At 58.3% G+C, this 12,539-nt stretch overlaps 1 protein-coding gene across 3 annotated transcripts in view; it reads left to right on the forward strand.

Moving 5' to 3' along the window:
* The window catches only part of LOC146808927 (interferon-inducible GTPase 5-like), a 65,262-nt gene that overhangs the window by 44,420 nt on the left and 8,303 nt on the right, over nt 1–12,539 (forward strand). The window contains exon 1 of one of the 3 annotated variants that reach the window (XM_085615729.1): nt 11,667–12,115. The exons of the other annotated variants lie outside the window; for them this stretch is intronic. The gene's annotated coding sequence lies outside the window, so the exon portion shown is untranslated. Of the gene's footprint in view, nt 1–11,666; nt 12,116–12,539 lie in introns of those variants that run through there. 3 annotated transcript variants of the gene reach the window in all.

Consider the following 12,539-nt stretch of genomic DNA (forward strand, 5'->3'; position numbering starts at 1 on the left):
GGTTGTCAGTGCAGTTTGTGCATATATTAGCAGTTGCTGCTCCCCTCTACACTAGGCCCAACTGATTTTTAGGTCAGAGTGTGCCTTTATTGTCTGCCTCTTCTTCCCTGTACACCAGGCCCTGCTGTTGGTTGTCAATGCAGAGTGTGCACTCAGTGTCTGTCCCTGGTCTCCTGTACACCCAGTCAGTTGCAGTCAGTGCAGAGTGTGCATTAACTGTCCATCTCTGCTCTCCTGCACACCTGGTCCGTTGCACTCAGTGTAGTGCATGCACTCGCGTCGCATCTCTGCTCCCCTGCACACCAGGTGCGTTGCTGGCAGTGAAGTGTGTGCACTCACTGTCTGCCTCTGCTCAGTCAGTGCAGTGTGTACACTCACTCCCGTCTCTGCTCTCCTGCGCACCAGGTGAGGTGCAGCCAGTGCAGCATTTGCAGTCTCTGTACATCTCTCCTCCCCTGCACACCAGGTCCTAGGTTGTCAGTGCAGTGTGTGCGCTCACTGTCTGTCTCTGCTCCCCTGCACACACAGTCCATTGCAGTCAGTGCAGTGTGTGCACTCACTGTCCGTCTCTACTCCCCTGCACTCCACTCCTTGGGTTGTCAGTGCAAAGCTTGCCCTCACTGTCCATCTCTGCTCCCCTGAACACCAGGTGCATTTCAGTCAGTGCAGCGTGTGCACTCACTGTCCGTCTCTGCTCCCCTGCACACCCGGTCTGTTGCAGTCAGTGTAGTGTGTGAACTCTCTGTCCATCTCGGCTCACCTGCACGCCAGGTCCTTTCCAGTCACTGCAGTGTGTGCACTCACTGTCCGTCTCTGCTCCCCTGCACACCAGGTCCTTTCCAGTCATTGCATTGTGTGCACTCACTGTCCGTCTCTGCTGCCCTGCAAACCAGGTTCATTGCAATCACTGCAGTGTGTGCACTCACTGCCTGTCTCTGCTCCCCTGCACACCAGGTTCATTGCAGTCAGTGCACTGTGTGCACTCACTTGCCGTCCCTGCTCCCCTGCACACCTGGTGTGTTGTAGTCTGTGTAGTCTGTGCACTCACTGTCCATCCCTGCTCCCCTGCACACCAGGTCCTAGGTTGTTAGGGCAGTGTGTGCGCTCACGGTCCGTCTCTGCTCCCCTGCACACACGGTTCATTGCAGTCAGTGCAGTGTGTGCACTCACTGTCCAACAGCCCATCTCTGCTCCCCTGTACACCAGGTCCTTTCCAGTCACTGCAGTATGTGCACTCACTGTCCGTCTCTGCTCCCCTGCACACCAGGTCAGTAGCAGTCAGAGCACTCTCTGTCCATCTCTGCTCCCCTGCACACCAGGCCATTGGTTGTCAGTGCAGTGCCTGCACTCACTGTCCGTCTCAGCCCCCCTGCACCTCAGGCCCTGGGTTGTCAGTGCAGTGCGTGCACTCACTGTCCGTCTCTGCTCCCCTGCACCCCAGGCCCTGGGTTGTCAGTGCAGTGTGTGCACTCTCTGTCCGTCTCTGCTCCCTAGGCCCTGGATTGTCAGTGCAGTGTGTGCACTCTCTGTCCGTCTCTGCTCCCCAGGCCCTGGGTTGTCAGTGCAGTGCGTGCACTCTCTGTCCATGTCTGGTCCCCTGCACACCAGACCCTGGGTTGTCAGTGCAGTGTGTGCACTCTCTGTCCGTCTCTGCTCCCCTGCACACCAGGCCCTGGGCTGTCAGTGCAGTGTGTGCACTCTCTCTCCGTCTCTGGTCCCCTGCACACCAGGCCCTGGGTTGTCAGTGCAGAGTGTGCACTCACTGTCCGTCTCTGGTCCCCTGCATACCAGGTCCTGGGTTGTCAGTGCAGAGTGTTGTGGGACCCAGCCTCGTGGCGTGGGCCTCTCTGACCATTCGCACCCCAACCCGACTCATGCACCACCCCTGATCCCTGGTTATAGCCGCCCGGCCTCCCCACCCCGTAGCCACCGAAGACCCCCGGCCACCATGTCCCGATGTTCCGATGGCCGGCTCCCCGAAGATCACCCGATCGACAGTTCCTTCCCACCAGAGCCCTGCGGACGTGGTCGCGGCTCGAGAATACACTGGTCCGGCTGGACCTGAGACTGTACCGTGTCCCCCGGCTCGAGGATTGAGAGCTGTGCGAAGGATACTCGGCATTGACTCTGAACCTAGAACTGTCCCGCTACCCCAACCCCCCTGTGAAGGAATTACCAAGCTTGTTGTATCGACCAAAGACTACCTTGCGGATCATAAAGGTCCAAAGCATCTTAGATAAAGATCTCCGTCTACTGAAACCTACTGTGTGGTGTCTCTTTGTCAAGTAGTGCGAGCTCAGCGCGTGCGATCCTAAAGTACGAGACCCCTTCCTGAACGGGCCTCACCGCCAGTGCTCGGCCTGGTTCTGGGAGAGGTGGGTCACGGGGTGGTCAGGAACGTGTTCTGTAACCCCCCTGGGATCGCCCCTTCCAACATTTGGTGGCAGGCGACGGGATCCGAGCCGACACCTAGAGATCGCACAGTAAACGGCTGACGCACTACCGAACAAAGATGGAGGAAGGAACTGACATGAGTACCACAGGAACCAACGCGAGCCCTACGTTCCGAGAGGACCGGTTGGAAGAGTATACGCTCCGAGAATTAAAACAGTTTTGCAAAGACCTTAGAATCGCTACCACCGGATTAAGCACGAAAGAAGATTTCCAGAAAGCATTGAAAGCCTGGATAGAGTCCGGAGCTTCCCCTTCCCAAACCGAAGGAAACGCTCGAGAGGGGGAACTGCCGAACGAACTCCAAAGCACTCCGGTGAGGAGCAACGCCCCAGAGGGGGGCCTATCCCCGGAGGAACTAGCGGACCGGGAAAGGGGCCGCAGCCACGAACTAGAACTGGCCAAGCTTAAGATAGAGGGAGAGCTAAAATTGGCTGAAAAAAAGTTAGCTGTAGAACAGTTACGCTTACAAGGGGAACTAGAGGAAAAGAAACGCCAGCGAGAACACGAAGAAAGAAAACTTCAACTGGAACACGAGCGCAGCCTAAAAGAGATCGAACTCAAAGCCAAGAATAAGGAATCCAGCCCCTCGGGGAATCAAGAGCTCTCTCCCCCAATGGAACCAAAGGTACACATCCCCAAGGATGTGGTGAAAGAGTATTACAAAAACGACGACATCCAGCAATGGTTCAAGGCCTACGAAGTCGCCATGACCTCCCACCGAGTTCCACAGAAGGATTGGGGGGCTGGCTTGTGGGGCCGGTTCCTGAGTGAGGGGAGAGACACCCTACTGGACCTGCCGTCCACCGTGCTAAATTCCTACAGCCACATGAAAGAGGCCTTATTAGTGAGATATGGACTCACCCCCCGAGATGTACCGGCAACGGTTCCGAGACTGCAAAAAGATACCCGGTACTACGTGGGTGGAGTACGTAACCTTTTACAGCAGAGCCTTGGACGGGTGGATCAAGGGCAGCAAGGTCTCCACCTTTGAGGAACTGTTCGACCTAATCGCTTGGGAACATTTGTCCGCCAATTGCTTTGTTAGTTGTTAGTTACGCCAGCACCTCCTCGACAGCAAGCTCACAGATCCTCGGAAACTGGCTGTTGAAGCTGACCGCTGGGTGAACACCCGGGCCCCCCGAGGCCCCGTGGGAGACTACGGCCGCCACAGTCAGGGACCTCCCCGCCAGAGGGGTGGGGGGAACCAGGGAAGACAGAGGGACTTCCAGGCAGGCCCCCAGCATAGTCCCCCCAGCAACCAACCCCTGCACTTTCCAGCACCCCCTGCAGCCAGCACGGGGCCCCCGGGGAGACAGGGACCCCGAGTCAAGATCACCTGTTACCGATGCCAACTGACTGGTTGCTACGCCAGTGACCCCCCAATGTCCCATGTACCAACGGGCAGCAGCGACCACTCCCCCAGCCCGACAGATGGCCACCGTGGCCCTAGGGGAGGAGATGGAGGACACCGAGGAGTGGGAGCCTGCAGCCATGGCCCTGGTCTCCCTATGAGACCGAGAAATGGTTCCCGGAACTCCCTTACCCGCCAACACCAAGAAATACCGACAGCAGGTGACAGTCAACGGTCACCGAGTCGAGGCCCTCCGCGACACCGGGGCGAGTGTCACAGCGGTCCACTGCCACCTGGTCGCCGAAGACCAGATACTACCCGACGCCTTCTGTCCGGTTATATCCTCGGACAATTCCGAGAGCCTCTGCAGGATGGCCCTGGTACCCTTCGAATGGGGGGGGAGTAACCGGTAAATTGAGAGTGGCCGTCCGAACCTCCCAGCCAGTGGACTGCCTCCTGGGCAACGATCTCGAGAGCTTCCTGTGGGGACAGGTGGAACGAAGGGCCCACCTAGGCATGAGGGCCTACCCGAATGGGTGTGCGCCACCACGCGCTCCATGTCAGCCCGATCGCCTCCCCTCGAGGGAGGTGAGGCCCCAACCCTGAACCCAGTCACCATTCCGAAGGGACGGGACGGGCTACCCGAGCCCGGTGACCTCCCCCCAGAAGGGGAACCTGTCCCCGACGACGGACCATTATATCGGAACCCCGAGCAAATGACGGAGCTAGGTGACCTGCCCGAGTTGGCGCAATGGCGCTTCGAGGGGGGCCCCTCCCGGCAGGAGTTCTGCCGAGAACAAGCCGCCTGCCCTTCCCTCATCGGACTCCGGCAGCAGGCCAAAGCCCAGGCGGCAGACGACAGGTCCGGAACCCATTGGGTGTATTGGGAAAACGACCTCCTGTACAGTGAGCAGAAGTCTGCCGAGCTAGGATCGGCCTGGGTACTGGTGGTACCGCTGCGCTTCCGAGACTTCCTCCTGGGCCTAGCCCATGATATGCCCCTGGCGGGACACTTGGGGCAAGACAAAACCTGTCATCGCTTAGTCACCCACTTCTATTGGCCCAAGATGCAAGCTAATGTCGAGGCCCGCTGTAAGTCATGTCCCACGTGCCAGGCCAGCGGAAAAAGTGGCGGGAAGCGCAAGGCGCCACTACAGCCCTTCCCCGTCGTTAGTACCCCCTTCGAGCGGGTGGGGATAGACATCGTGGGACCTCTAGATCCAAGGACCGCCCAGGGCCACCGGTTCATCCTCGTACTGGTGGACCATGCCACACGCTACCCCGAAGCCATCCCCCTCCGAACCGTGACGGCCCCCGTGGTGGGAAGAGCCTTGATGGGGATATTCTCCCGCGTGGGGTTCCCTCGCGAGGTCGTGAGTGATCGCGGCACTAACTTTATCTCGAAGTACATGAAGTCCTTACGGCAGCAATGTGGGGTATCATACAAATTCACCACCCCGTACCATCCCCAGGGCAATGGTCTAGTAGAACGGTTTAAACGGACCCTGAAGGGGATGATCATGGGCCTCGAGGAGCCCCTCCGTCGCAGGTGGGACGTCCTCCTTCCCTGCCTCCTGTTCGCCTACCGGGAAGTCCCCCAAAAAGCCCTGGGGTTCAGCCCATTCGAATTGCTCTACGGGCACCCCGTTCGGGGACCCCTGAGCCTGGTCAAGGAGGGCTGGGAGACCGCCCCCCGAGGCCCCCCCCCCAAGATGTATTCCTATACATCCTGGCGCTCCGCAACCAGACTCGGAAATTCCGAGAGCTCGCCGAAGCAAATCTCGAGACTAGCCAGGAGGAGATGAAGCGCTGGTATGACCAGAATGCCACTCTGGTCGAGTTCCAGCCGGGCCAACAGGTCTGGGTGATGGCCCCGGTGAAACCCTGCGCCCTCCAAGACAAATGGACTGGACCCTTCAAGGTCCTAGAGCGGAAGAGTCAAGTCACTTATTTAGTTGACGTCCAGTCCCCTCGGAACGCCCTCCGGGTCCTCCACGTGTACCGCCTCAAACCTCACTTCGTGAGGACGGAATTGAGTTTCCTCCTGGTCACCGACGATGGGGCCGAGGAGGACACCGAGCCCCTCCCGGACCTCCTGTGCGCTAAGGAAAAAGATGGCTCTATAGAAGGAGTGAGACTTTCCTCCTCCCTCACACCCCAACAATACGACGATTGCCGCCAGCTATTGGGGCAATTTGCAGACCTCTTCTCCCTCACCCCCGGGGTCACCGACTGGTGTGTCCACGACGTGGATACCGGAGACAGCCTGCCAGTACGGCACAGAGCCTACCGTGTCCCTGACAGGGTCCGAACCTGCATCCAGGCCGAGGTAGCCAAAATGCTAGCCCTAGGAGTGGTCGAACCCTCCGACAGTCCATGGGCCAGCCCCGTGGTACTGGTTCCGAAAGCTGCGGCCCCTGGGGTCGCCCCCGAACTAAGGTTCTGTGTGGACTACCAGGGGCTCAACGCGGTCACCCGAGCTGACGCTCACCCCATTCCCCGCGCCGACGAGCTCATTGACCGCCTTGGGGATGCTCACTACCTCAGCACCTTCGACTTGACCTGCGGGTACTGGCAAATTGCGCTCACCGAGGGAGCCAAGGAGCGGTCCGCCTTCTCCACCCCAGATGGGCACTATCGCTTCCGAGTCATGCCCTTTGGAATGAAAAATGCCCCGGCCACCTTCCAGCGGCTGGTCAACAGGGTCCTGGCCGGGCTGGAAGAGTTCAGCGCCGCGTACCTAGACGACATTGCGGTGTTCAGCTCCCAATGGACCGAACACCTCCTGCACCTCTGACAGGTGCTGGTGGCCCTGCGCCAAGCGGGCCTAACCGTCAAAGCCAGCAAATGCCAAATTGGACAAGTTCAGTGGTTTACCTGGGACACCAGGTCGGGAGCAGGCTGGTTGCCCCCATTCAGCCCAAGATCGACGCCATCCTGGCCTGGGAACCCCCTGCGACTCAGACAGAAGTTCGGGCCTTCTTAGGCCTCACCGGCTACTACCGAAGATTCATTAAAAACTATGGCAGCATAGTAGGCCCCCTCACAGAGGTCACCTCCAAGAAACAGCCGAAGAAAGTGCAATGGACCCCCCCTGCCAAGAGGCGTTCGACGCCCTAAAAACCGCCATGTGTACTGCCCCCGTGCTCCAAGCCCCCGACTACTCCAAGGAATTTGTAGTCCAGACGGACGCTTCGGAGCACGGCATCGGGGCCGTCCTCTCACAATTCAACGAAAAGGGCCTAGACCAGCCTGTAGCCTTCATTAGCTGGAGGCTACTACCCCGTGAACGACGGTGGAGCACCATTGAAAGAGAGGCCTTCGCAGTAGTCTGGGCACTAAAGAAACGACGGCCTTACTTGTTCGGAACCCACTTCCGAGTCCAAACAGATCACCGACCCTTACGGTGGCTGATGCAAATGAGAGGAGAAAACCCCAAACTGCTGCGATGGTCGATCTCCCTCCAGGGGATGGACTTCACTGTAGAGCATCGCCCAGGTACTGACCACGCCAACGCTGACGGCCTGTCCCGATTCTTCCGCCTCAGCGAGGAGAACCCCCAAGAGGATGGGTAGTTCTCCCCGACTTTCAGCTGGGGGGGATGCGTTTGGGACCCGGCCTCGTGGGGTGGGCCTCCCTGACCATTAGCACCCCAACCCGACTCATGCACCACCCCTGATCCCTGGTTATAGCCGCCCGGCCTCCCCACCCCGTAGCCACCGAAGACTCCCGGCCACCATGTCCCGATGTTCCGATGGCCGGCCCAGGGCCCCAGCGAAACCTAGACCTTAGACGCGCCATGCCCGGCCGGGGGAGAGGGAATCCCCCCAGCGGGACAGGGAGGAGTAGTCTCTGTCACACCTCTGACCTCCTCTCAATGGAGGGTTTCGATCGCCCTCCGGGCCCGCAGCGAGCTGGCTCCCCGCATGCTGGGTGTCTGGAGTCCCTCCCGGCCTAACTTGAAAGGATCAAAGAGCCGAGCGGCAGGAAATCCCAACACACCGCCCCCAGACGCCAAGACCCCTCTCTGTGAGGATGCCGGACTTCAAAGGGAAGAAGGCGTATAACAGAGGGTGCTGAGGGGCCTGGGGCAGAGAAGACCTGGAACTACGAGAGCCCTGCGGACCTGGTCGCGGCTCGAAGAAACCCGATAGAAGGACGCTACCTGATCCTTGGAAACCACCGGAGCCCTGCTGATGCCGTCGCAGCTCCCGAGAACACTAAGAACACCGGAGCCTGCTGAGAGACTCGCAGCTCCCCCCGACCCTAAGACTATCGGAGCCCTGCTGAGAGACTCGTGGCTCCCACCAACTCAAGACCGGCTGAGCCTGCCGAGTGAATCGCGGCTCCCTGAAGATCACCCGATCGACAGTTCCTTCCCACCAGAGCCCTGCGGACGTGATCGCGGCTCGAGAATACACTGGTCCGGCTGGACCTGAGACTGTACCGTGTCCCTCGGCTCGAGGATTGAGAGCTGTGCGAAGGATACTCGGCATTGACTCTGAACCTAGAACTGTCCCGCTACCCCAAACCCCCTGTGAAGGAATTACCAAGCTTGTTGTATCGACCAAAGACTACCTTGCGGATCATAAAGGTCCAAAGAATCTTAGATAAAGATCTCCGTCTACTGAAACCTACTTTGTCAAGTAGTGCGAGCTCAGCGCGTGCGATCCTAAAGTACGAGACCCCTTCCTGAACGGGCCTCACCGCCAGTGCTCGGCCTGGTTCTGGGAGAGGTGGGTCACGGGGTGGTCAGGAACGTATGCTGTAACCCCCCTGGGATCGCCCCTTCCAACAAGTGTGCGCACAGTCAGTCTCTGCTCCCCTGCACCCCAGGCCCTGGGTTGTCAGTGCAGTGTGTGCACTCACTGTCCGTGTCTGGTCCCCTGCACACCAGGCCCTGGGTTGTCAGTGCAGAGTGTGCACCCTCTGTCCGTCTCTGCTCCCCTGCACACCAGGCCCTGGGCTGTCAGTGCAGTGTGTGCACTCTCTGTCCGACTCTGGTCCCCTGCACACCAGGCCCTGGGTTGTCAGTGCAGAGTGTGCACTCACTGTCCGTCTCTGGTCCCCTGCACACCAGGTCCTGGGTTGGCAGTGCAGTGTGTGCACTCTCTGTCCGTCTCTGCTCCCCTGCTCCCCAGGACCTGGGTTGTCAGTACAGTGCGTGCACTCTCTGTCCGTCTCTGGTCCCCTGCTCCCCAGGACCTGGGTTGTCAGTACAGTGTGTGCACACACTGTCAGTCTCTGCTCCCCTGCTTCCCAGGCCCTGGGCTGTCAGTGCAGTGCGTGCACTCTCTGTCCGTCTCTGCTCCCTAGGCCCTGGATTGTCAGTGCAGTGTGTGCACTCTCTGTCCTTGTCTGGTCCCCTGCACACCAGGCCCTGGGTTGTCAGTGCAGTGTGTGCACTCTCTGTCAGTCTCTGCTCCCCAGGCCCTGGGTTGTCAGTGCAGTGTGTGCACTCTCTGTCCGTCTCTGCTCCCCAGGCCCTGGGTTGTCAGCAGGCGCGGTGCGTCCATTGGGGCGTGGGGGCGTAGCCCCCCCGCCCGCGCCATGCCCGCAGCTGCAGCTCCCTCCTCTGTGACTAGTCTGTGAATGTCCGCAACCGCTCCCGAGTCCTCCCTCTGTGAATGTCAGTCAGCATGACGTCGGACCGTGGGCGGTCCGGTGTCATGTTGACTGACATCATTGTCATACGCCTTTGGGAAAGGCAGCACAAGTGCGCATGAGTGGTCATGGAGCTTAATTTTTTACTCCGTGCCCAGTCATGCGTACTTGTATTTTTGCTGCCTTGCGCATGCCCATTAGGAGCCCCTCGGTCTCCTAAATGGGCAGGCGGCGGGCGAGGAGTAGGCGGTGCCGTCAGCCAATCCTGGCGCTGCTGCAGCGCCAGGATTGGCTGAGGGCCGGGTTGCAGTCACTTGCGTCACGTCACGTGGACGTGGTGTTCCGGACCGTTTGAAGGGGCAGAGAGGCGCCAACGCGGACCAGGAGAAGAGGCGGTCAGGTAAGTGTTTTTTAATTTTGGTTTTAGGGTAACCTATAGACGCTGTATAGAGTAAAATTATATCCTCTGACTAATGTTCATATTTAATGAAGAAGCCCTCATCATAAAACGAACTCGTTAGTTTCTCCTTGTCACAGAGCGAGCATTAAATGTCACTCTTTACTCCGGCCCCCCTACTACGCTTTCCCTAAACTGTTTGGTAGGCACACTTGTCATATAAATCCACATATAATTCTCTCTTTTTCTGTACAGGTAAAGAAAATAAACGTGTAAAGGCAGTTACTGGGAGGCAGGCTTAGGGACTGCTTTAAATTCACCCCTTATTGAGTCTGGGCTGAAAATCATTCAATTCTGCTGAGGACACACGGGCAGAGTGTATATAAATATCTCGGGCTCTCCAGATAGCCGGCAGATTTATTCCGCTGCCAAGCCTGCAGAAAATTGACTTGTTTCATGGAGGCAGGCTATTGACACATTACCGCGAGGAGGGTTAAGAGAGAAAGAAGCGAGACCGGCTCCCCTCTATTATACGATAATGTAATCAGCAGTGTGGGAAATGGCTGTGGGTAAAATGGCATCACTGACATTTATATTAGAGGATATTGATGGCAGGAGCTGTGCCCGCATCTATCCTGCCTCTCGCTTCCCGGGGATTGACACACAGGCGCTTGTTGGCTGCCTTTCCTCCCCAGCTCCTACGGCGGAGCGCCTGTCCTCGCGCCTCCGTCTTCTCTTTCACTTGCCCCCTCTGTCGCTCCCGCCTGTGGGTCCCCCTATGCCGCCTCTTCCATCCCCGCAGATCTTTCCCACCTTGCCTCAGTCCCGCGGACACCCCTCTCAGTGCTCGCTCACTACTCACTGCCACCTTGTCCTTTTTTACTTCCTCTTCCCTTTCTTCCCTCTCCCCGTAGTCCCCTCATACTCTTTTTTTTTGTCTCATTTTCTCACATTCCTGTATGTTCACACTCCTTTCACTAAACCGTCCTTCGCGTGCTCATTCTCTATGTGTCTGTCACCCTCCTTGTGAATACATCAAGTGAAGGTGATGCCCGTGCACTTTGTTAAGTCTGATACAAGCTGCTTGTGCACTTATGGGGTGAGGTACATACACGATGAAGAGTGGCCACGCTTTCTGCACGCTATGCTATACATATCTTTATGTAGATGTAAAGGCGAATTGCTAGGCACTGCCGCCTGCTCTACTTCAGCGCATTCAATTTTCAGTATTTGTATAGCGCTTCACAGCACTTGTGTTGTGTGGCTCCGCAGCACTGTTCTGGTCCGGTTAGAAGAGGCTTCCCATGGTTGGTAGAGTGCATGTTCATAGTGGTGTAACCTGCGGGGGGAGCATTGGGCATCGTGTGAGAGCCGTGGGGATGCTCCCCTTGTGTAGGTACGGATTTGGCACAGCGCCTACACGTGGCAGTGATGCCAGAGGGTGTAAGGTGCGTGTAGTGGAGTTTGAGTTTACGTACCATCATCTGATGGGCTCGGCCGTTGGGTCGTTTTGAGAGTGCGTTTTGACGCGACTTTGTTATGGGGCACTTTTACGCCCCGCCATTTTCAAATGTCACCAGCCGCCACTGGTTGTCAGTGCAGTGTGTGCACTCTGTCCGTCTCTGCTCCCCAGGCGCTGGGTTGTCAGTGCAGTGTGTGCACTCTCTGTCCGTCTCTGCTCCCCAGGCCCTGGGTTGTCAGTGCAGAGTGTGCACTCCCTCCCCGGCACACCCGGTCCGTTGTGGCCCGTGCAGTGCGTGTCGCACCCACTGCCAGGTGACGCAGTCGCTCCTTTTACCGCGGGCACAAAGGTCGGCGCCTGGCCTGGTTTCGTTTCCTCGCCTCTGACTCCCTGAGCTCAGTGGAGCGGCGGCTTCAGCGAGAGGAGGTCCCTCCCTGAAGACAGCGGAGGAGGGACGAGAGGAGGTCCCCTCCCTCCCCTCTGGAGACTCCGGAGGAGAGACGAGGAGGTCCCTCCCTGGAGACAGCGGAGGAGAGACGAGAGGAGGTCCCTCCCTGGAGACAGCGGAGGAGGGACGAGAGGAGGTCCCCTCCCTCCCCTCTTGAGACAGCGGAGGAGAGACGAGAGGAGGTCCCTCCCTGGAGACAGCGGAGGAGAGACGAGAGGTGGTCCCTCCACTCTGTAGACCGCGGAGGAGGGACGAGGGGGGTCCCCTCACTCCCCTGAGGAGACAGCGGAGGGGAGACGAGGTCCCTCCGTGGAGACAGCGGAGGAGAGACGAGCGGAGACGCACTGAGGCGTCCACCTGCACCCATACACCCTCTGCGCCCGGGAGCGGCTCTGACGGGTCGGTACCTCAGGGACATTAATACATTAATATCGCTCCCCGCCAGGCTCGTATCATCCTGGCTCACGAGGTTGGGCTGCTCGACAGAGTCAGGCAGACCTCGGATTGGAGAGTTCATTTAATGTTCGTTTCGCACTTTGGAGGGGGGTTAGACCCGTATCTCTTTATTAGCATTCGAGGGCATGGGGGGTTGATGCATTACATGCAAATGGCAGTCTGGATACATTTTTAACGTTTACTGAGATTCCTGTTCTATTTGTAATTTTTGGGTCGACCCTCAGCCATGGTTTCCAGTGGGAGCTGTGGCCATGTTCACCAGTGGATCGATACAGTCCACATTTGAAGTGAGATTACATAAAACGCACACCTGCCGCTCTAATGTCCCCACTCCCCAATCCGGACACCCGTGCCGGCACCCCCTTCA

Source organism: Triturus cristatus, chromosome 7 (genome assembly GCF_964204655.1).
Source record: "Triturus cristatus chromosome 7, aTriCri1.1, whole genome shotgun sequence".
NCBI classification, from domain to species: Eukaryota; Metazoa; Chordata; class Amphibia; order Caudata; family Salamandridae; genus Triturus; species Triturus cristatus.